The 21,909-nt window shown below is 32.6% G+C and overlaps 1 protein-coding gene across 2 annotated transcripts in view; it reads left to right on the plus strand.

The window, feature by feature from the left end:
* The first annotated feature begins 10,079 nt into the window (after window positions 1–10,079).
* LOC113499879 (alpha-N-acetylgalactosaminidase) overlaps window positions 10,080–21,909 on the plus strand; it is a 62,999-nt gene continuing 51,169 nt past the window's right edge. Inside the window, exon 1 of one of the 2 annotated variants that reach the window (XM_026880459.1) lies at window positions 10,080–10,303. The gene's annotated coding sequence lies outside the window, so the exon portion shown is untranslated. The remainder of the gene's footprint in view (window positions 10,304–21,909) is intronic. The other variant, XM_026880460.1, reaches the window with a different exon arrangement.

The raw sequence follows: 21,909 nt of genomic DNA on the forward strand, positions 1-21,909 counted from the left end.
GTCTTTTTGCAATTCACACAACGTTTGATTTTTATTTTTCGTAATTTATTGGAAGTTGTTGTAATTATTTTGGCAATATTATATTAAAATCGATATATTATGATGTTAGATGACATTTTACAAGATAAATTATTTAATCTTTATTAAAAAAAATCCTTATAAACTGTATGGTTATGATTTTACTTATATTAATAATCACACGCATTTGCCCATTAGTCAGGCCAAGTGGACCTTTGAAACAAAAATAATTCAGGTATTTTTTAAGGTCAGCCTGTACGTATAAGGCTGGGTTACATTGTTCACTTCCTACAAGATCTAGATAAAAGATATTAGTCGTTATCCTCGACACACCAATATTCGACAGATTAAAATTATCTTGCTTCAAAATGTCGACCTACATATCAAATTGTTGATCGATATTTATTAAGTTGTACCTGACAGTTATTTTATACATATTTTAATAATTAAGTTGAACTTATTGTACTTATGCTACTTACAATAATATTCTTATCTTAATATATATAAATCTCGTGTCACAATGTTTGTCCTCAATGGACTCCTAAACCACTTAACCGATTATAATAAAATTCGCACACCATGTGCAGTTCGATCCAACTTGAGAGATAGGATAGTTTAAATCTCAAGTTATAGTCGCAATTTCTACTAACCACGCGAATGAAGTCGCGGGCAACAGCTAGTATAGATATATAATATAAAATATTATTTATACAGCTATAGCAAAGATCGTTTGAATATGTAAAATGGCATTTTAAGGTAAGAAAGAAAGAAAGAAAATACGTTTATTCACGCACGCGTGTGACACAGCCTTACAAACAATAAACATAAATAATAAAAAAAAAATATATCAGTCGTTAGAAATAAGAAAAGACGAGTTACAATTAAAAAACAATTAAGGTCTCCAGTCTCTACACGGCTCTTGTTTAACTATATTTTGGGCTCTTGGATAACGTAAAACCTTTTTATGTACTGAGGTATAACAAGAGTGTATTTCAGACGGAAAAACAACTGAAATACACTGGAATATTCTGACAAAAAGAAGTAGTTATTGTACTTTTTACAAGTAAGTAATGTATGTCATCATGAGCAGCTAACGACCAGTGTTCTACTAGGAGGGACTGCCTACCTATCCGATACCTCTTACTTAGATTTTTTGTCAGACTTTCTAACTTTTGGCTACCTGTAATGACTAACAAACATATGTTATTAACAAGCATGGTCCACAATTTACCGTGCCTGTCGAAACACAGAGGAACTCATTATGAGTTTAATGGACACCAATCTAAGGATCGACCGTAGCAAGCGTAGCCTAACCTGTGATCGTCCCAGTTTGCTGCTTTGCCACTAGCTCTTTTTATAAGTCTCCTCTCTTTTGCAAGTACCTAAATAATAATTATCAAAATACAATTCAATATACCTATGGTTAATAAATAGTCTTCATTGATTCCTTGATTTTGCTATTTACAAAGGCCAATAAATGAATGGGAATTGGATTAAATTTGAAACTATTCCTTTTCTCTTTGCCAACACAATAATTGGAAATTAATTGTATTGACCGTCATTGTTCCGCCCCGTACTGAATTTCCAATTTATGTGTAGGAAAAATGCTTAAGAGAATACCTAAGTGTCATTTTAAGCCAATTTTCTTTCATTCATGAGCCATTGTAAATAGCAGAATTGGGGCTCAGAAATTGACAAACCGCAACACGGTGAATAATTTTGTGTATATATTTCGCAACTGACTTTGAAATTTAAACCTAACACCGGCTAAACATTCGGACTAGTAAACCACCTTGAATACAATCCTATTCCTTTCTAAATATAGTTTGCATGCGACGCGTGAGAAAAATATCAGATATAACAATATTCTGTTTTATATTGTAGAGATAATAATCCGACAATATTTTTATTAGTGCCCGGATGTCCAGATTTTTTACGCAATTTTTGTTTCGTCTGTGATTTGTCTGACCTTGTTTTGAGCAGGATTTTCTGATTCATATACGTGACAAAGAAGGTTATAGGAAGATAAATTGGGTTTTTATTGCAAACCGTTGCAAACTTCAATATTAAAAAGAATATCAAGGTATTTCATTCTTGGTTACCAAAACGATCTAGTTGAAAAGATTGAAGGTGTGAGATTTTTTATGGGCAATTACTTGTTTATTTATTTATTACTTATACCAACAGCATAACATACATATTTAACAAATTAGAAATTAAGTAACATAGTGTCTCGTATGCATGCCTATTATAGGTACACACAGCATTTATATTATAGGTGTACTAAGGTTTTTCTTACATGAATTTATATTAAATTAAAATTTACTTATACAAATAAAAAAATGTACTAAAACTAGGGGTAATAAAACAAGTTAAACAACTAGCTCTAATTAAATATTAAGAAAGATTGTTTTTCTTGTTACTTACAGGATAACATTACTTATTAAAACATCTGTAGAGTCGAATACTAGCTCAATTCATGTTTTCAACCGTATAATAAATTGCTGTTTTATCACATTGTATTAAATCATGTTTCATTACAAGATCTTTTAATACTTAGCCCAATTTCAACGTCTGACATCATCAAGATCGGTCTGTCAGACACACAGAGTAATTATTTATTTCAGTGCAGACAAGGTTTTTTCGCGTCTTGCATGACTCGTATCAGCCGGTCTGCTAAGAACCTGACATCAATCACTGCTATTCATAGCATTTTAAATTGAAACGAGTACATTATTACGTAAGCTAAGTAATTAGTCTGACTGAAATCATAAAGAACCCCGTCAAGTGTGAGACGGACTCGTAATGTTAAGGGTTTCTTGCAAATAGGGTAATGAAAACAAATCGGTTGGGTGTCAAATAAATTTTAGGGTCGATACAAACATTAAAATGTCACACAACAAATTTACTATCTTAACACACGTTTTTGAAACTATAATTTATTTCTGGTGCTTTATGAACGTGGCTGGGCCGCTTTTGTACATTTATGGCACTGCCGAATTCCATGTGAAATTAATGTAGTTGTAGAAAAAGTTGTGAAATAGAGATGCCGCTCTACACCGTGTAGATCACTAGTAATATTATCACAATAAAGTGACGGTAGGCCATCAGGACCCCGGTTCTGCTATTTTACAATGGTGCATGAATGAATGGCAATTGGATTCAATATGAAATTATTCCTACTCTCTTAAGCATTTTGCCAATACAATAATTAGAACTTAATTGTATTGACCTTGAGTGTACCGTCCTGTACTGAATTTATAATTATTGTGCAGGAAAATGCTTAAGAAAATACGAAAATTTTCATTTTGAGCCAAGTTTAATTCATTCATCGGCGGGTGTAAATAGCAGAATTTGGACAGGACTATGACGTAATTTTAATAACTAAAAATAATAAATGGTCTCTTGAAAAATCTGTACGTATACATGAAACTTAAAGTTCAATGTAATTTAGCTAACTCATATCAATAAATCGTTATTAAATATCAGAAATTATAAAAACATTTATGTATGTATGAAGATCACAAATTAATTCCAGTTTTAAATGTTTAAAGTGTAGCTCAAATGTCATCAAGACCTTGTTTTTTTATGTTCCAGTTTTATATTTAAGAAGATTATTTTTTACTTCAATAAATAAAATAAAAAACGAGTAAAAACACGTCTCGAGTTGAGTAGGTAATAAATAATAATTAAGTTCCTATATTTGATTTATTTTGATTTATCTTTCAAGATTTCTTTGTTTTTAAATGATAAATGCCAGAACTTCTGAATACTGACACTTTGATAAATTACATAACCTTTTGACATTCCGAACACATTTTATCGTGGATTTTCTTTGGTTTTTGATTGGAAGAGTTTATTAATTGTATCTAATAATCTCCGCCCACATAACAATCTTTTAGGTTTAAGCATTGATAGATATAGATCACTTCGCTTGCCCACGGCGATTTGAAATCCAGATTTTCATCAAGATGTTTTCCTTCGCCGTTTGTAAGCGAGAACATCCTCCCTAGAGTTTACACGTGCCTAACAAGGAACCGAAATTCCAACATAACAGTTTTTTATAGTAAAATGAGATAAATAGTTTTAATCCATAACCATTTCTCAGTCAATTGCGAGTCAGACTCCAGTCGTATTGAACCTTTAGGGACCAGTTTCCCTGAAGGTTTATTACGACTGGACTAAAAAGGATCAAATTTGCAAAAAAATGGGTACCTTTCAATATGACCGTACCAAAGTCGTACCGCTTAACTTCAATTCTATCTTTATTCTCTTGTTTTAGTGGAAACAAAAACATAATCTATAAAAAAAACAACCTGAGGATCATAACAAACGGTCGCATGTATACCGGGGTCCCAATGATCGGGTTCCGTTTTCACCGTTTAGCTACGGAACTCTAATAATTGAATGAAGCGCCTGCGTCTGAGAGGACTTAGTTATTATTTTAGCACGTGCCCTAGAAATATCAACTTGATTGTCGTAACAACGTTTTTAATAATATTTAATTTCATAGCTAAACAATGGTGGCAATGGGATGAAGATTTCTTGGATTTAAACACGTTTTGAATCGTTCCCAAGCAGATACGATCATTGATAAAAAATAATTTTTTATATTCATTTTAAGTATGCCATCTTCGAATTTAATTACTGACATCGAAACATTTTACTTTCGCCAGTCAAACACACAGCGCCCCAATTCGGGGCCCCGATTTTGCTATTTACAACGGCCGATGAATGAATGACAGTTGGATTAAATTTGTAATTATTCCAATTTTGCCAACACAATAATTAAAAATTTAATGTATTGATAGAGCAGAGCATGCATTACTGCATTTGTAAGTATTGTGTTGAAAAAATGCTTAAAATAATACGAAAAGAGCCAATTTCATAAAATAGCAATAGCACAATTGGGGCTCTGGGAATGCCCAATTATTGCGTCAAATTTGACAAGTTACAAGTAGCCTATACTTACATCATCAACTAGAATATAATACGAATATTTCACATACCATAAACTTCGTAATACAAAGGTCTTGTTCTAGTATTCGATGATACAAATACCAATATAAGAATTAATCGCAACAATCTATTCACATCAAGGGCAAATAACCGTCCGGTATTGCTCGCATACCTATTTATTAACCATCCATATTAATTGGTAATTTTATGACTAATTAAGAGATTTAAGTAGGCATTTAAATTGTTAATGAGTAGAATCTTTGAAAATAGATCTGATGTATTTGTGAGATACGTATATTGCTTCTTAAACCAGAAGCACTGAATACATTTAATTTTATTGCATTCCACATGTATTCTTAGCTGGTAAAACATATAAATAGATTATAACATGGACCCTGTGGGGCACAGCAAATAAGTAATTTAAGAAGAGAGGAAGCTTATTGTTGATCGTTTATCTTTATTGCACAAAATATTACTTTCAAACTTGTATTTAGTATTTACCTATGTAAATGGTCATATATTTATTGAGATATGGTAATAATATTGGCTATGTCTCGGTGGGAAATACGTATCCAATATTTTTGGTGATCTGTCTCATGGGCTAAACAGTTATTTTGTCAAAACCCTATTGAATATATTCAGGCAGTAAAATCATCTGTTACTCGTAAACGTGTACCCCGTTATATCTGTATAATGTATACAGTAGTAGATAAGTATATTCAGGATCTATTTCAGTTTCATAACATATGGGGATCTGTTACGGCTGACCTTGCCCGTAGTATGCGTGCATTGCGTAATACTCCGTCTTTATAACATCTCTACTAATATTATAAATGCGAAATTACTCTGTCTGTCTGTCTGTTACGTTTTCACGTCTAAACCACTGAACTGATTTTAATGAAATTTAGTGCAGAAATAGAGTTAACCTTGAGAAAGAACATAAGATAGTTTTTATCCCGGACTTTTGAAGAGTTCTCTTGGAAACGCGATATAACCGACCACGACGCGGGCGAAGCCGCGGGCGAATAGCTAGTTGATTATATGAGATTTCATAGATAGAGATATGAAAAAGAAAGGAGTTTTAATGGACTTTTTATTCTATAGATTAACACAGATTCATGAACGACAATAAAAAGGTTGGTCGTCAATTAGACCATTGAAACAGTTACATTCTTAGTAAACGATTTTTCTAATTTATTTATTTTGTAACTGTGTTTTCCGCTCTATCAGTCGTCTGTTTAAAGTCTCAGCGAGGGGTTGATTTTGAGGTCAACGACTTTGTTATGTGACGCGATTAATGATAGGTTTGTGACGTGTGGACTCATATTTTATTCTAAGCAATGTCTAAACTAATACCCATAATAAAAATTGCTGGGTTTGAAACTAGATGGCGATTTAAAATAGGTGCGTTATTACACACCTGTCAATGTTACTTACAAATTCACACCATTGCAATCAGACTCTTCCGAAGTTTGACGTTTTATACCGAGAGTGAGATGCAAGTACAACAAATCCTAAAGTCTGGTAGAGATAGCGATACGTTGTGACAGTTATAACGTACTTCAGAGGGGTCAAGTATTATTGGTTAAAAGTATGTAACTTAGTAACTAGACTGGAATCGGATGTAGTTAATTAGCCTCGAGTTTTGCGAAACTTTGTAGAAATCCTGATTGCAAACTTCTTGGCAACAAGTTTGCAGTCACATGATGATTTGAGAGTTGTCGTAATAATACATTAATAGATATATTCCAAGATATATGTATTGAAATCGAAGCAAATGGATTCATTTGTAAGTAAATGCTAAATAGCACTTTAACGTGAATGAGACGTCTTTAATTCTTTACTAATAACTAAACTAATCTATACTAATCTATCTATACTAATATATAAAGCTGAAGAGTTTGTTTGTTTGTTTGTTTGAACGCGCTAATCTCAGGAACTACTGGTCCAAATTGAAAAAATCTTTTTGTGTTGAATAGACCATTCATCGAGGAAGGCTTTAGGTTATAAACCATCACGCTGCGACTAATAGGAGCTAAGATATAATGGAAAATGTGAAAAAACCGGGCAGGTATACCTAAATCATAACTTATATCTTCTACCCACGGGGACGAAGTCGCGGGCAACAGCTAGTAAGTAAATATTTTCATAGATGCTGTGTTAAAATCTGAAGATTAATTCGATAATTTGAAATTCAGATTTTCTTCTTTAAAGAGATATATGAGCAGAATGAACAAGCGCTTTGCGTTGTTTTTCGCATACTTCATTTGGGTTTTCAATTAAACCTTGTCCCGTTGTACAAATAATTAACCATGTAATGTGACGTAATGGTTATACTATGTCTTAAATCTTTAAGATTTTGTGGGTTGAGGAACGAAAAGTGAATTATGTATTGTTGTTGATAAGTTCATGTTCATAATTATATGTGTACTTGATAGCTTTTTTCTGAAAAATTTGGCATACAAAGCATACAACTTGATAAATATGTTTGTTTGAAATTTGTACGTCGACCGTGGGTTGTTTTAGTGGTTTCTTTATTCCATACAGCCAAGAGAAATTTCAATACAACTATTAATAAATACAATGTAATAATCTCATTTTGTCAAAATGATCGAAATTCTCGTAATCCCAATGTTGGCGTGTTCTAAAAGTTGTAAATAAATGATGTTACGCAATCACGCGCAGTCAGCGTACGCGTATAGTGCAAAAAACAACACTTTAATATCGACCCTATTTTTATTAAAGTAAAGTTCCTTATCGCGCTATTTGACGTGGGTATAGTTACTGAATCGTGCGCATAGACTCACGATAGTCTATTACAAGGGATAACAATGTATTATGAATTTTATTTTATTGTAACTTTAATTTCTTTGATCTATCAAAGATTTACGATGAAAATTTTGGTCTTACATACTATAATTTTAATAGATCACAAACCACAGATACAAATTACCTTAATTTGAAAAATAAATACATTATGTGTTTTGTTTTTCAACCTTTTTGGTGGATATCCGATAAATAATATTGAAAATAGCATATTCTTAAAAAAAAATGCAAACGTTTCACCTTCCATAAACTAGTAACTCAAAATCACTAGTTTAATATATTGGTATGGTTTTCATTGACAATGGTTTTTCAGGTTTGCGAATACGATGTCCAATTTAATCACTCATTTAATATTTTTATAATAACTATCGTGAGACTGATTCATTATTAAATGATGTAACGGTTTACTCACGCGTATTTATCGGGGTAGCCCGACTAGTTTCGACGCGGCGGGATCGCGAGTCGAACTCAACTCGTTCGACTCGCGATCCCGCCGCGTCTGCTCATGATTAAGGACTCCGGTTGGGTCCGAAACTAGTCGGGCTACCCCGATAAATACGCGTGAGTAAACCGTTACATCATTTAATAACTCATTTAATAGTTTATGTACACAAAAGTATACAAAAATATCTTGTATCGTTGTCTGTTACTGGACCATTGGATCTAAGTAAATAATACCGTAGTAGTTCAAATTAGTCGATTGCATGGATAGAAGAGTTGCGGTTTTGATCCCCGTGTAGAACAAACGTTTTTGTGATCCACGAATGCTTGTCCTGAGTCTGGGTGTCTTTTTGCATATGACTTTATTTTTTGTGAAACCAAACGCGATACAAGAAATCAGTTCGTTACTGCGGATTCTTTTTAAAATAAACGTATACATAGATTAGATTCCAAGCTCAGAGCGAAAGTGTAAAGAAATATAGACGGAACTCAGTTGCCATGGTTACCAATTACTGTCTACCTAAAGGTCGCGATAATGATTACCCTACAACACCATGATTTGCAAATGTTAAGAACACATTCACCTTACTTTCACAGTTAAAATTGTTACCGGACTATACCAAGTTAGTTATGAAAAGGAAAAATGCAAAATACGTTTTCAAAAGTTTTGAAACCTGACTGATGAACTTTTTTTTAGTCAAATACCTTGTTTTAGTATTTATTTTATGGTTTTGATAAAGTATTGTTACATCTATACACCGTGATTTTTTAGTCGTCTTACAAAACCGCAGTTCATGTATCCAATGACTAGAACACGTACATGATAAAAGATAGGTATTTATGAGATTAAAAAAAAAATGCAATTTTTATTCAATATTATGATGCAATTCGTAGTTTTTTAGAAACAGCTCTGTTGCGAGCGCGGTCCGAGCCTTGTAACAATGGTGAGGAGGGCGGGCGGCGGCGTTTTTATAATTTTTAAGAGTATATTTCAGATTTCTCTTGTATAATTTTTTTTTCATACTTATTATCTTAGTTGATGATAAAAAAATAATAATCGCGCCTAGGGGTATTTTACGTCGGATAGGTACATGAACTGGGCTGCTTTTGTAAGACGACTAAAAAATCACCGTGTTTACGTATTTATTTGGAAATAAGAATACGAATTTATTGAGAAAGGCTATATGCTATTTACCATCACGCTATCTAAGTATCTATAACAAAAATGGGAGAATAATCACTTCTGTGAATACACTGCGTCAATAAAAGTCATGTAAAAATCTGTAGGACGGAATTGTTCTCCACAAAAAGGTTTTAAAAGAGTCTACTACGGCATTTCTAACTGTTACCTGACTATAACCAATTTTATTCAAATTAATGTTGTTGTATAGCTCCTAGCTGTTGCTGTTGTGTAGCAGCTATTAAATATATTTTATAAAGGAATAAAACTTTATTGATAATAAATAAAAAAGTACCTAATTAAAGTTCACCGTTGGAAATTAATAAAAAACATCGTTCTCCTTAAATTATTTCATTCCATGTATTTTACTTAAATATTACTAACTAACAAAACTCACTAGAACTTGTTTCCATGAAATGTTACAAAAACCGCGTTCATATCTGTTGGACCTACATTGTTTTGTATTACAATTCAACAACAAAAGAAATCCAAATACATTGCCGTCTCAGCAGTAAAATCCAAAATATGAGATTAAAACTTTAGAATATAAACCGCAATGTATGTTAAACATGTGTATTGAGTACGAAAGCTCGCGATACAGTTTTCGACCTGCGTTGACCGATGCGCGGGGGAACGAACGCAACGACTTCGGCTCAGTCAGTCAGTCATCGTCTCCAACGGACCGAAGGCACACGTCCGTTCAGCCGCACGGAGTTAAAATTTCGAACTTCGATTCGAATGCAGAACGCGTGCGGATTTTTGCCCCGAGAAAGTGACTCGTGAAAAAAAAACCGGTGTTGCTATTATAAAAAATTCGAAAGTTGAAAGGATATTTTTTTGGTCAGTTTTTGTGATACACGTTACGTCGTCTCCCTTACGGTGAGTCTAAATATGAAAATCGTTTTTTTTTATATTTATTTCTAAATAAGAATTTAATTAAGTACATAATGTGAATTAATTCTTAACATTATATCACGTGATGGCGTGCGATTAACTAATGACATTGAAGTAGTTTCATTTTCTTTTGCTTGTTGAAGATGTATTGATACAATGACATTTAAAATTACAAATCTCGAGCGAATCGCAACGTTCACGTGAGAATTACGTCTACGTAATTATCTATAATCACGTTACAAACGAAAATAATAATGATTTATAAAAATCGACATCGAAATCTGTGCAAATAATCTGTAAATCTGTGTATAGTCTAAGATAAACACAATTAATATGCATTGAAAATTATAAAACGCAATGTTTTTGTTAGAATTAACTACAGTAGGTAATAATTAATTTATATACTCTTCATGAATTAATATTCTCTTGCGATAACTTCTTTATCGGTCATTCAAATATATAAAAAAGATTGGATACTTTAATATTTCTTATTGTTGTTTCCGAACTTTTATGCGCGTGCGCAGATTTGTCCGCTCTTAGCAAAAGACATCAACGAACGCCGAATATTTTAATCCACTGCATCATACACATACATTGACATATTGAAATTATGCATATTTATTGAATAGCACAATATCTGGAATTATATTTAAATTCCAATATTCAGTAACCTGCTTATGTTACTAAACATTTTTGGGGTTTTCTGACGTCAAAAAAAATCAAATGCCGACAAACATTTTACAAAAAATTAATTTTCCTTAAAATACAGACAATTTTTCTTCCGTTTTTTTAGGGCATGAAGTATCAAAAGTACGGTTATAGACTGATTCGTTCAACTAATTTCAGCTTAAAGATTACCCAACATTTATTAAAAAATAACAGCTTTGTAAGCATTCAATTAGAATGTTATGTTTATATACCAGTTTTCAGAACGAGTCAGTAATAGATCAGTTTTGTTAGACTTTATAGACTTAATAATTCTAGTTGTTACGTTAGCCGATGCTAGTTATAATAGTTGACTGCATTCATAACGATTTTCTTTATATAAACACATGAGGAAATTCCTTTGGATCGCGCGTCAGTAATATACACGCAATGAATTCGTTTGCATTTTTGGCGTAATATATTGAATGAATATTTTGGTATTGATTTTATTTTTATTGTGGTTTTTTTTTTGTGGAATTTATTGATGTTTGTGTTTGTTGACCGATTTTGTTTTCGTTGCCTATAGAACTTGTTGTTAATTTAGATTTCATAAGGTGAAATATTTTTAAATAGATTTAGTGGGTAGATAACAAAGTCATTAAAGACAGACTCGTGTTTGAATAAGAAATGGTAATTGTGATCATTGTTTAAATAATTTAATTTAAATATTACTTTCAAAGCACTTTAGTTGCCCTTATTCGCTAAGTAAATAGATCACGTATAAGTTTTAAAATTAATTTGTTGATGTTTAAATAAAATGTTGCATAACATTGATTTTTAATTAAAAGATCTAGTTATGCTGAATTTTTATATTGCACAGCTTTCACAATTCTTTATCTTGAAATAATCAATTAAGTAACAAAACAAAATATATTATTATATAAAATACATCTATCTCATATTATATCCTAGATCCTTTAAACCAGTACGTAATATAATAAGCGCTAACGCTGACAAATCGCTCAAATATTCTGAAATGACAAGACACATGACTTGTCAAAGTTGAATGTCATGTGTCATTAGAAGTCATTCGTCCTTCTGAGGGTCTAACCATCGTTTTCAGACAATTTTACTATAACAAACAATTTTACCATTACCCATATTACAATGCGTTTGATTTCGCAACGTGCACAGTTTTATAATCTTTACAATACTAAAACGAGCTCCCACAATCATCTAGTTTGCAAAAAAAAACATCTGACAACTATTGTTCAGTCACTTCTTTGAAAACAATCATTTTCTATGAGTTGTTAATAATAATAAATGATTGTAGATAACACCTTGTGACATCTTAATTAGGTTCATATTTGCATGACCACGTTTTTGCAATATAATTGTTAATTTATTTGTTCAGAGGAAATGGATAGTTGCCTATCACGCGAAGAATTTTTGCTTTTCAGTGACCAGAATTTTAAAGTGTTTCCAGTAATTTTGTTCTGTTAAGAACATTATTATAATAATAATAAAATTGCATATTAAATATTATCTTCATTTTGTTATTTGACCTTTTTCGTATAGTTTTTAAGTAGCTCCGTGGCTACCAATAATTCAAACTAATTTTAATATCAGTATTCAATTTATTAAAGTTTCTTCTTCGATACAAAATATACATCAACATCTAGCAGCGTTGTTCTTGATACGGTAATTGCCGTAATATACGGCATTTAGGTATCTTAGGCATCAAAAATACGGTATACGGCAGCTATTTTATTACCGTATTAAAATATACGGAAATTGACAAAAGTAAACAAATATATATGTATATTGCGTAAAATGGAACGCACCAACTTGTCTGCACCAAAGATAAAGTAGAAACGTCACGAAATGAAACGTCAAGAGTATTCTTATTCAACCAGATTCAACCTTAACTCTGAGAAAATAGTGTCTAAATCTAAAATATTTAGTTCCTCATTGTGCCGCGCGAACTCTTTCCGGGTTGATACGTCAGAATCAGAAGTACTAGAAACGATTCAAAACCTATATGGTGAGGAATAAAATAATTATTTTACAACTAGTACAATCAAACTTGACATTTGACATCATATTTTTTTTAATATAAACCTTTTAAATAAAAATTTTGTACAATACGGCAGTTTTCTTAGATTTCCCTAAAAATCCGGTAATTTTAGAATTAAAATACGGCAACCCTAAATTTGTCAGGAACAACACTGACATCTAGTAACGGCTCACGCTTGACACTTTTCGTATTTCTCCGCACATGGAAATTAATTTTCATAAACTAGCCATCGACTTTTGATGTATAGTTTATTCATGCTAAGCAGGCATTGAAGTGCTAATGTGGACCAAAGCATTCCACACGCGATAACATACAATACAACTTGCATATTCCCGGCGCAAAATTGTATTGTTTGCAAACCAAGGCTGAGTCAGCACTGAGTGTTTTGAATTCGCCCCATAATTACACGTTAATGTATTGCGAACAATTTTCGTTTGCCGTGGTAAATGTTTTATGTGGTAGCTTTCTAAAGGAGTGTGGTTACGGAAGCGAATGCGCGGAATGGCTCGCGTCCGACGTAATGTTGTGTATGAATTAAAGTCGGACGTCGACTTGTTGATAACATTTTCTTTGCGAAAATGAGAAATAAATTCTAATATTTCTTTTGCGAAGAAAATTAAAGAAGAGACATTAGTTTCCTCTAAATCTGTCGAGGCTGGAAGAGTCTAAAGTGTTTTTTTTTTGTTAGTACTGTCAGTTCCTCTTTTATTGTTATTGTAAAATTTAAACTTGTTGTGGTTCTGTACTAAAAAGGCAATCTTGGTGTAACTCTTCAAAACTAAGTTATCATCCATGAGCAATTCATAGAATTAACAGACTCAGGTTGCCACGAAATTGGTAGCTTTCATTAACTGGTTTTACTGCATAGTGCAAAACAAGAACCAAGCTTATAAGCAATTAATATACCCCTTGGAAGTATATAAACAACCTGTAATCGGTCCAATTATGAGTCTCTTCCTAACTTATTTAATGGAAATTCTAGTGAAGTTAGATGGTTATTTATTCCTGTTAATATGGTCTTACGTCGAAATATGTTGAAGCTGTCGTATGTCGATAGCCTTGTGGTAAAACTGCAGGACTGACAAGTTAGAGGTCTCGAGTTCGATACCAAGGCACGCACCGAGTTTTTAAATGTTGTGTGTATTTTAGAAATATATGTCACAGTTTCCGTGTTCCTGAAGGCACGTAAAATTGAGGGTTCTGTGCCTTCTCTCTCTCCGGTCCTGTCGGATTGCCGTCCCATCGGGCATTGAGAGTAAGGGAACAAAAAGGACCCATGTTGTTGCACACGCTTCTGCACTACATGTCTCTAGCAGCTGCTTGGTATCTTTCGACACTGGCCTTCGCGGCCGCAGAAGAAAATCCCTCATGATGTTATATTAAAATTTCGGAGACTCACATGTAATTTCGGGACTCGGAGTTTATTACATTACAAAGTCGTATGCAAGATCAACACATATCTATTTGTATCTACTTTACAATTGATAATGACAGCTAAAGGACGATATTTTACTGCAAGTATTTAAATAATGCAATGATTTACTCTCAGTATTTTTCGGGAGTGTCGGACAAGTTTCGGACCCAACCGGAGTCCTTAATCATCAGGTGAGTCGAAATGGTCCCGAAACTTATCATACAATTTTACTGTGTCGTTCTTCAATGACTCTAAGCGATCTAAATGATATATCAACTTGGGTTCAGTATGTGACTTCGTCCCACACAAGTTTAAATGAAGCATGAAAGTGGGTTACTGTAACCATTTCTGTTGCATTGTAGGTTGTCTAGGAAGGTTTTGTTTATGTATAAATACTATGTAATGAGCTCATTTAAATTCTCACGGAAAATAATGACCTATTGCCAGGCACGTGTAGATATAATTTTTGTTGTTTGGATATGCTTCGTTTTTTTACATAGTAATTGGTGAAATTCTAATGTAATTGCAATTGTTTTCTTGTCTGTTCTTTTAGAACAAAGTCACGTTTAAAAGCCATTACTTATGCCTATTACTACTTTATAATCTGGTTTAGTTTCGGGCAATAAGAAACCTTCAAAAACAATAGAAAATGTTGGATATTAGCCAGATATGTAGTCATTTATTAAGGCAAATAAATAATAGTTTATTTATCGTTTTCAATATGCCCATTATGTTTGAGAAAATTGGGCTATTTAATTTATAAAACCTAAATGACAATAATATTGTGCAATAAATATTCATAACACAGCCTCACTATAATTTTTCATTTAACCCAACTTCTTGACTCAGTTTATCTCTCTCACGAAATCTGAAATATAACAATAATTAGGTGACCATTGAATAAAAGATTAGGCGTATTTGACCTTGACTTCTGCTTACAACATTACTTTGCAATAAGGATGTAGATAATGATTCAAATTAACTCAAATTGCAGGACTTTTTGTTGATAATCATAGAGTATGATCAGATAAGACTCAAAAAATATTTTGCGAACTTTTGATTGCTTTAAGTTTTGCAGATTGAGATACTTAAGTTTAAAATGTTTTAAAACATCGCGACCCTACAATGGAATTGTGATAAATGCTTAAATCTTCCTAGATGAAAACATGCCTATACCATGGCCTGTCCATCAGTGGGACAACTAAAAGCTAGGATTATTCGACTACGTCAAAAACACTAAGTTTACAGATCGTATGTCATTACTACAGACGCGCAATTATGATTTATTTTGAAGGTTTCATAGGATTAATGTTTACTATGAGAGTGTACTCCCGAATAACGTATAAATACTTTTTGCTCTACCTTCCTACAACATAGGTACCTAATAAATGTTTTCTATCTACACTCAGTACATACATCTATACTCTATATACTAATATATAAAGCTGTAGAGTTTGTTTGTTTGTTTGTTTGAACGCGCTAATCTCAGGAACTACTGGTCCAAATTGAAAAATTATTTTTGTGTTGAATAGACCATTCATCGAGAAAGGCTTTAGGCTATAAACCATCACGCTGCGACTAATAGGAGCGAAGATAGGTACAATGGAAAATGTGAAAAAACAGGGCAGGTATAAATCATAACTTATATTTTCTACCGACGGGAACGAAGTCGCGGGCAACAGCTAGTCTTTAATATAACACAACCCATTCAATACTAATATCGATTGTCATGCCCATGCATCGATAAATAAAAAAATATCTGTATCATGAACAATGTAATCTAATATTAGCACAATTTATATTGTTTAGTGATTCCAAAGAAATGCTTGAAAGTAAATAGTATGAAGCGTGAAGTTATAAATTATAATCGTAATATCAAAAACGTTTGAATAGAACAATATCCAATATACAAGATGGATATAAAGTTATAAACGCAGGCAAGGTACTTATTTTATTTTGCAACATTATGTTATGAATCTTTGTACTTTATTATATTGCAAAAGTGAATCGAACACAGTTTAAGGCACGCTTGACGTAATTGGCCCATAGATGGGTCACCATCTTTGTCACCATCACCTTTGAAATAACGAATTCCAAAAATCAAATAGTTTTTTAGTTTATGGAAACTCACAACTAAATGTTACTTTTCTTTTCGAGTTTAACCGGCATCGCCATGATATTGTCAATTTCTTTTTATGACGTTGTATATAAATAGTTTTTGGCATATTTTCAGTCGAAAAAGAAATGCCAAGTTTTGAAAATGCTGACAAACATACTGAAAAGTGGTCGTGATCAATGCTCAAACCTTCCCTAGATGTTAAGCAGGTCATTTCAGGCTTATATTATTAATTTAAAAGCTGAATTACCCATGCATATATTGTCCTTTTAAAAATAAATCTGCTGTGTTGACCTTACAGTCAAGACATTCAATCGATCAATACAATAACATAATATTATGTAATTTGCTGTTATAGGCTTTTTTTATTGATTTTCCAATATACTTTATTTTCCCCTCACGTTTGCAGTTAAAAGCAATAAGGAAATAGATTAACTTTAATTTTAAATTAAACTTACCGTGTTATTACCGTACTTACCGTATTATCTGACAATAGTATTTATACAATTCATAATTAAGTTGTATTTATTTTGCTAAAAGTGTTATCTAATATTGACATTTCTTGTATCTCTCACTCCTACTAGATTTTAGGTATAACATCTTTTTTGTTTTTAATTTGCATTATTTTTCAATGTGCCTGTGGTGAAAAAGTTTATAAAATAGCTTTAAATTTAGGTTCGTATTGGATTTTTTTAACTAACTTCAAAATGAACGCATACTTCACTCAGCACGTAGCACACATTATATATAATATTTTTTTATGTTTTTTCGAAGTCTATTTAACTTTACGATAAAAATAATACATTAAAAAAAAGGTTTATTGCTGCAATTTCCGACATTCAAGAAGATAGCAAAAAAGGGCAAAAGGCTATGCAATACAAATTTTTCTAAATGTTTATTGCTTATTATGCTAAAGAAAGTGTAAAATAACAAGGTATTCGTTAAATGAATGATAGGTGTTATCATTCGTTTCCTAGAAATTGACATTCTCAATGAAAGCTATTGAAACCGGTCAATCTAGGAAAGGAGTGAAACCGTTTATAAGGAGAATAATGATTGGTACCTGTACCATGAGCTATTGAGCAACTACTCAGCAGGACAGATGCCATTGTGTGAGCGAGACGGCGATAATCTACGTGTAGCGGTGTCTCGCTTACACCTACCACATTTCAACTTCAAGTGATTATAGTAAGCGCATTTAGGAAGTTTGTCTACGCTTATTATTACATGTTTAACACGTTGTTTGTCGCAACAATGTTAATTTAATTTGATTTATAGTTTCCTAGCAAGTGACAAGAGTCATTGACCGTGAAAATTGAAAAGTTGAGAAAAATGATTGAGACATAGCCGTATAGGAATGCGTGGATGAAGTAATATGGTCACTTGACAACAAACACAGAAAACACACGTTTAATGTTACCTATCTGCTCCTAACAGTAAGATTGGCCGATAGCCGAATGGTACAGGTCACCACACCGAATCCACTGTACGCTACGATCCTTGAGTTCGATCCCAGCATAGGACAAGCATTTGTATGATCCGTGAAAGTTTGTCCTAAGTCTGGGTATTTTTGTGAATGTGACTTCAATGTTTGGTACATTTCCTGCGACACAAGGATTAAATTTCTTTATACGGGGGTCGTTTTTATTAAAAAAAAGGGACAAAATAATATCCAGTACGAAAATAAGCTTTTGCTTACTCGTTGGATAACAAAGTGGATATCATTTGAATTGCTTTCACTCATGCTATTCATTGTAACTGCGGAACGAATGCGATTTGATTTGGTTTTAGACTAATTTTATTACCTTTCATGACAGTTTTGGATTGAATAACATTTGTAACTACATTTGGTAGTACCTACTTAAGTACTAAGACTTATATATATTTAATTCTGTTAAGGTTTCTCTACCTCCAAAGTTCGCTTTTTATACACCGTAAATAAACAACGCTTATTTCTCCGCAACAGTTTTCGCCCAATCCTCATGAAATACCGCGTGAACTATTTAAAACTAAAGGCAATAATTAGCAGTTGATTAATTTTTATTGCATTTAATGAATTTTTTGATGAAGTGAAACGTTTCAATGTATATTAAATTATTGACAACTAATTAGTCTAATAAATTATTTATGTGGGCAGCTGTTTCATTTTTATCTAACTCATTTGAATAGTATAATTTTGAGTAGCACAACAATATGTATGCAAAGTGTTGCAACAGAGATATCTTGTCTATGACTGACATCAAACCGTCATTAGAGATGTTCAACGTCAGTCATCTTTATCAGTCCGTTGGTGAATGCTAATTGGGATGTTTTGAAAGCCCTGCTGGCACTGGTCGACAACCGCTCATACATAACCGGGTTGGAATAGGGTTATCACACAATATTAAATTACTTAGTAAAATATTTAGAATTTAAGGAATAAGTGTCTAAAAACGAAAACAAAGTTTAAATCCGCAAATTGAGTTATTTTGATTATACTGGGCTGGGCTTTACTAAATAAAATATTTTTGTGCTGAGCTTTGCAAAGATACGTTGCATAGTACAAATATTGATTAATTCAGTATCTTGTAGATAATGAATTTGTAAACGAAAACAAACCTTTTAGTTCAATGATTTATAATGATTCTTTATTTTCATTAACTAATTCTTCGAATGTAAGTGAAGTCATAACTTTCTCATAAATTAAGTTTTGTGCTGATTTCTTATAATTTGAGCGTTGCCTTTATTAAGTAAACATTCTACAAACGAATGATCACGGATTAAAACCGCAGTGTTGCGGTTTCAGTACCATCTCTCTGCTAACAGTTTCCGCATTCTTTGTACCAACTCGTTTAATTTGGTACTTTTTAAGTTTATTTTTTTGCTTTTGAAGTTATTGGAATACTCATCTATGAAATGTTACGATTTGTGCTAAACGTGTTATCTTTCCAGCCTGTATTAAACAAATACCTAAGTTAAATTTTATTACTTAACAAATCTGAACGTTACAAACATACATACAGGTGAAGTTAATAAAAGCGTAGTAAAAAGACATAGAATGAGGTTTTGTGTGACAGCCCTGCATCGTGCACGATATTGCCAATGTCCGCGCACGCATCATTGCGCCGTCTAATGAAAGTCGTTGCGCCGGATTCCGAACCCAAGCCACTCTTTTGGATGCAATATCGACTACACTTCGCTCCAGGCTTTCCTGCATATAACGAGTTTTGATAAGTTTAAACTAGAAACTTTTCGTAAAACAACAAAATGTTTTAAGTACTTGAAATTTATGAAATATTGATTAATTTAGTTAGATAAATAACATAAAAACTGCAATTTTTTTCTTTGTTGCTATTTACGTAAGTATTTCGATGTGAAGAGGAAATGTGGTAGGTACTTCATTATTGCCAATCGAATGTACAATCTTAAGTTCATGCCAGGGTCATCGTGTAAGCGCTAGTACAATCGACGACAAAATAAATAATGTATAAGAAAAAAATAAGTATGTGTACTGTAATATGTACGCCCAAAAAGCTTAAAGCTTTTAAAAATCTGATTACTGGACTTTTTGCAATTATACATTTTTCTACTCTATGTAAGATCCAACAGTTGTTTACAAAAACATAGGGTCTTCTCTTCCCATACACGTCTGTCTGTAACACACATTTGACAAAATCGCATCACCTTCACCGATGATGAGCCTCCTCCGGCATCCGGGAGGTGACATGCGGATCTGTCAAAAAAAAATTTTTTTTTCAAAAATTTTACCTGAAGAAAATTGGTTTTTACACAAGCCACGTATAACAACTTTTGTAGTTACTTGTACGAATACTCATCATCAGAACCTTGAGACTACCTTTTAAATTGTTCATTGCCACTTTCACGGGCGGTCAAAGCTCCATGCCCTCTGGATACAATCTCGCATCGACAGGTTAACTTTGACAGCTCATGTCAAACATTTACCGACATGTTTTAATTGGGAACAAGTAGTTTAATTTATGTTATACTAAAAATTCAACTTGTTCACAAGCATTAATTATAGGGCGAGTTTATAAAAGAAGGTTGTAGCTGATTGCAATGTTTACCTTGGTAATGTCATTGCAAGTGTGGTCTAAAAAAAGTAAAGGCAACATTTACCTACTCTGGAATGTATTCCACTTTAGAAAATTATCCTAAGTGTTGAAAGATTATACTAAGTTAGACAATATCTCGTCAGAATCAACATTACTTAGATAAAATCTATTGTTTCTAATTACTGTCTAACGCCATAGTTAAAAAGCGTAACGTCTGATAAACATGACATCGCCACACAATCGTTAAGAGTGACAGCTGTCAGTTTGACATCTGTCATGTCGTCTTTTATAGATGAAGACCCATATACGTCCTTGTTTAATATACCACAGACTATCAATCCTGTTTAAATTATGGCAATACCGAAAACATGAAATGATTAATGACGAAAAAGTAGTATTACAAAAAAAGTGAGATCACAGTTTCGTTATGATGTGATTTTAACTGGTAGGTTCTTGATACCAGCACGTACCTGTCAAGTTTTTATGCACCTTGTGTAATAGTATGGATTACATAACTGTATGAGATACTTCAACATGTAATATTATTAACATGTGTGACACAGATCGGTTGACCTTGGTGTGTCCGTAACCCAAGAAATAGAATTAGACATTGCAGCATATGTGGATTAATATCATATTACCAATACTGATCTAAATAATAAGTTTAATTAATACAAAAACTCATGAGAATAGTGTTTTACAAAACAGGTTATTTTCGAACTCATCTCAAAGGTGTATCTGATACCAATTTAAAGTACCTTTGATTATTTTTTGTTGTATTCAAAACAGCGAATACCTTTTCCATTAAAAAAAATATTTCGACACTTATAACGTATATTAATTAATTTATTATCATTGACTATTATCCTCTAATGCACCACACACCTATAGTTTTTCCACGATCTTTTTAGCCTGTAAAGTCATATCATTTGATACACATGCAAATTCATTGCATCTCGTTAAGATGACGACCGGGGATCATCGCGTTTCCTGGTTGGGGTCAATTGATGCGACTGACCAATGTGTTAGGTCGAATCAATAATGTGGAGGGAAAACCATTTGTCATGTGTTATTCCGTGTTTTCTTACGTTTTAATTGGTCTAAGGTTAAGGTTAATTAGCTTGGTTTCGTTTGGGTATTTTATTACAAGGTGGGAATGGTTAACCTGTAGTTTTTGCACATCTCTTTACGATTTTAGGTCTTATAAGATAATGTTTTTGCCGTAAATAGTGTTGTGCTCGCTACAGCCTTAGAAGAGAAAAGTTGAAATATTTTTAATCCGTGAAA

This window comes from Trichoplusia ni, chromosome 13, assembly GCF_003590095.1.
Source record: "Trichoplusia ni isolate ovarian cell line Hi5 chromosome 13, tn1, whole genome shotgun sequence".
Lineage (NCBI taxonomy): Eukaryota > Metazoa > Arthropoda > Insecta > Lepidoptera > Noctuidae > Trichoplusia > Trichoplusia ni.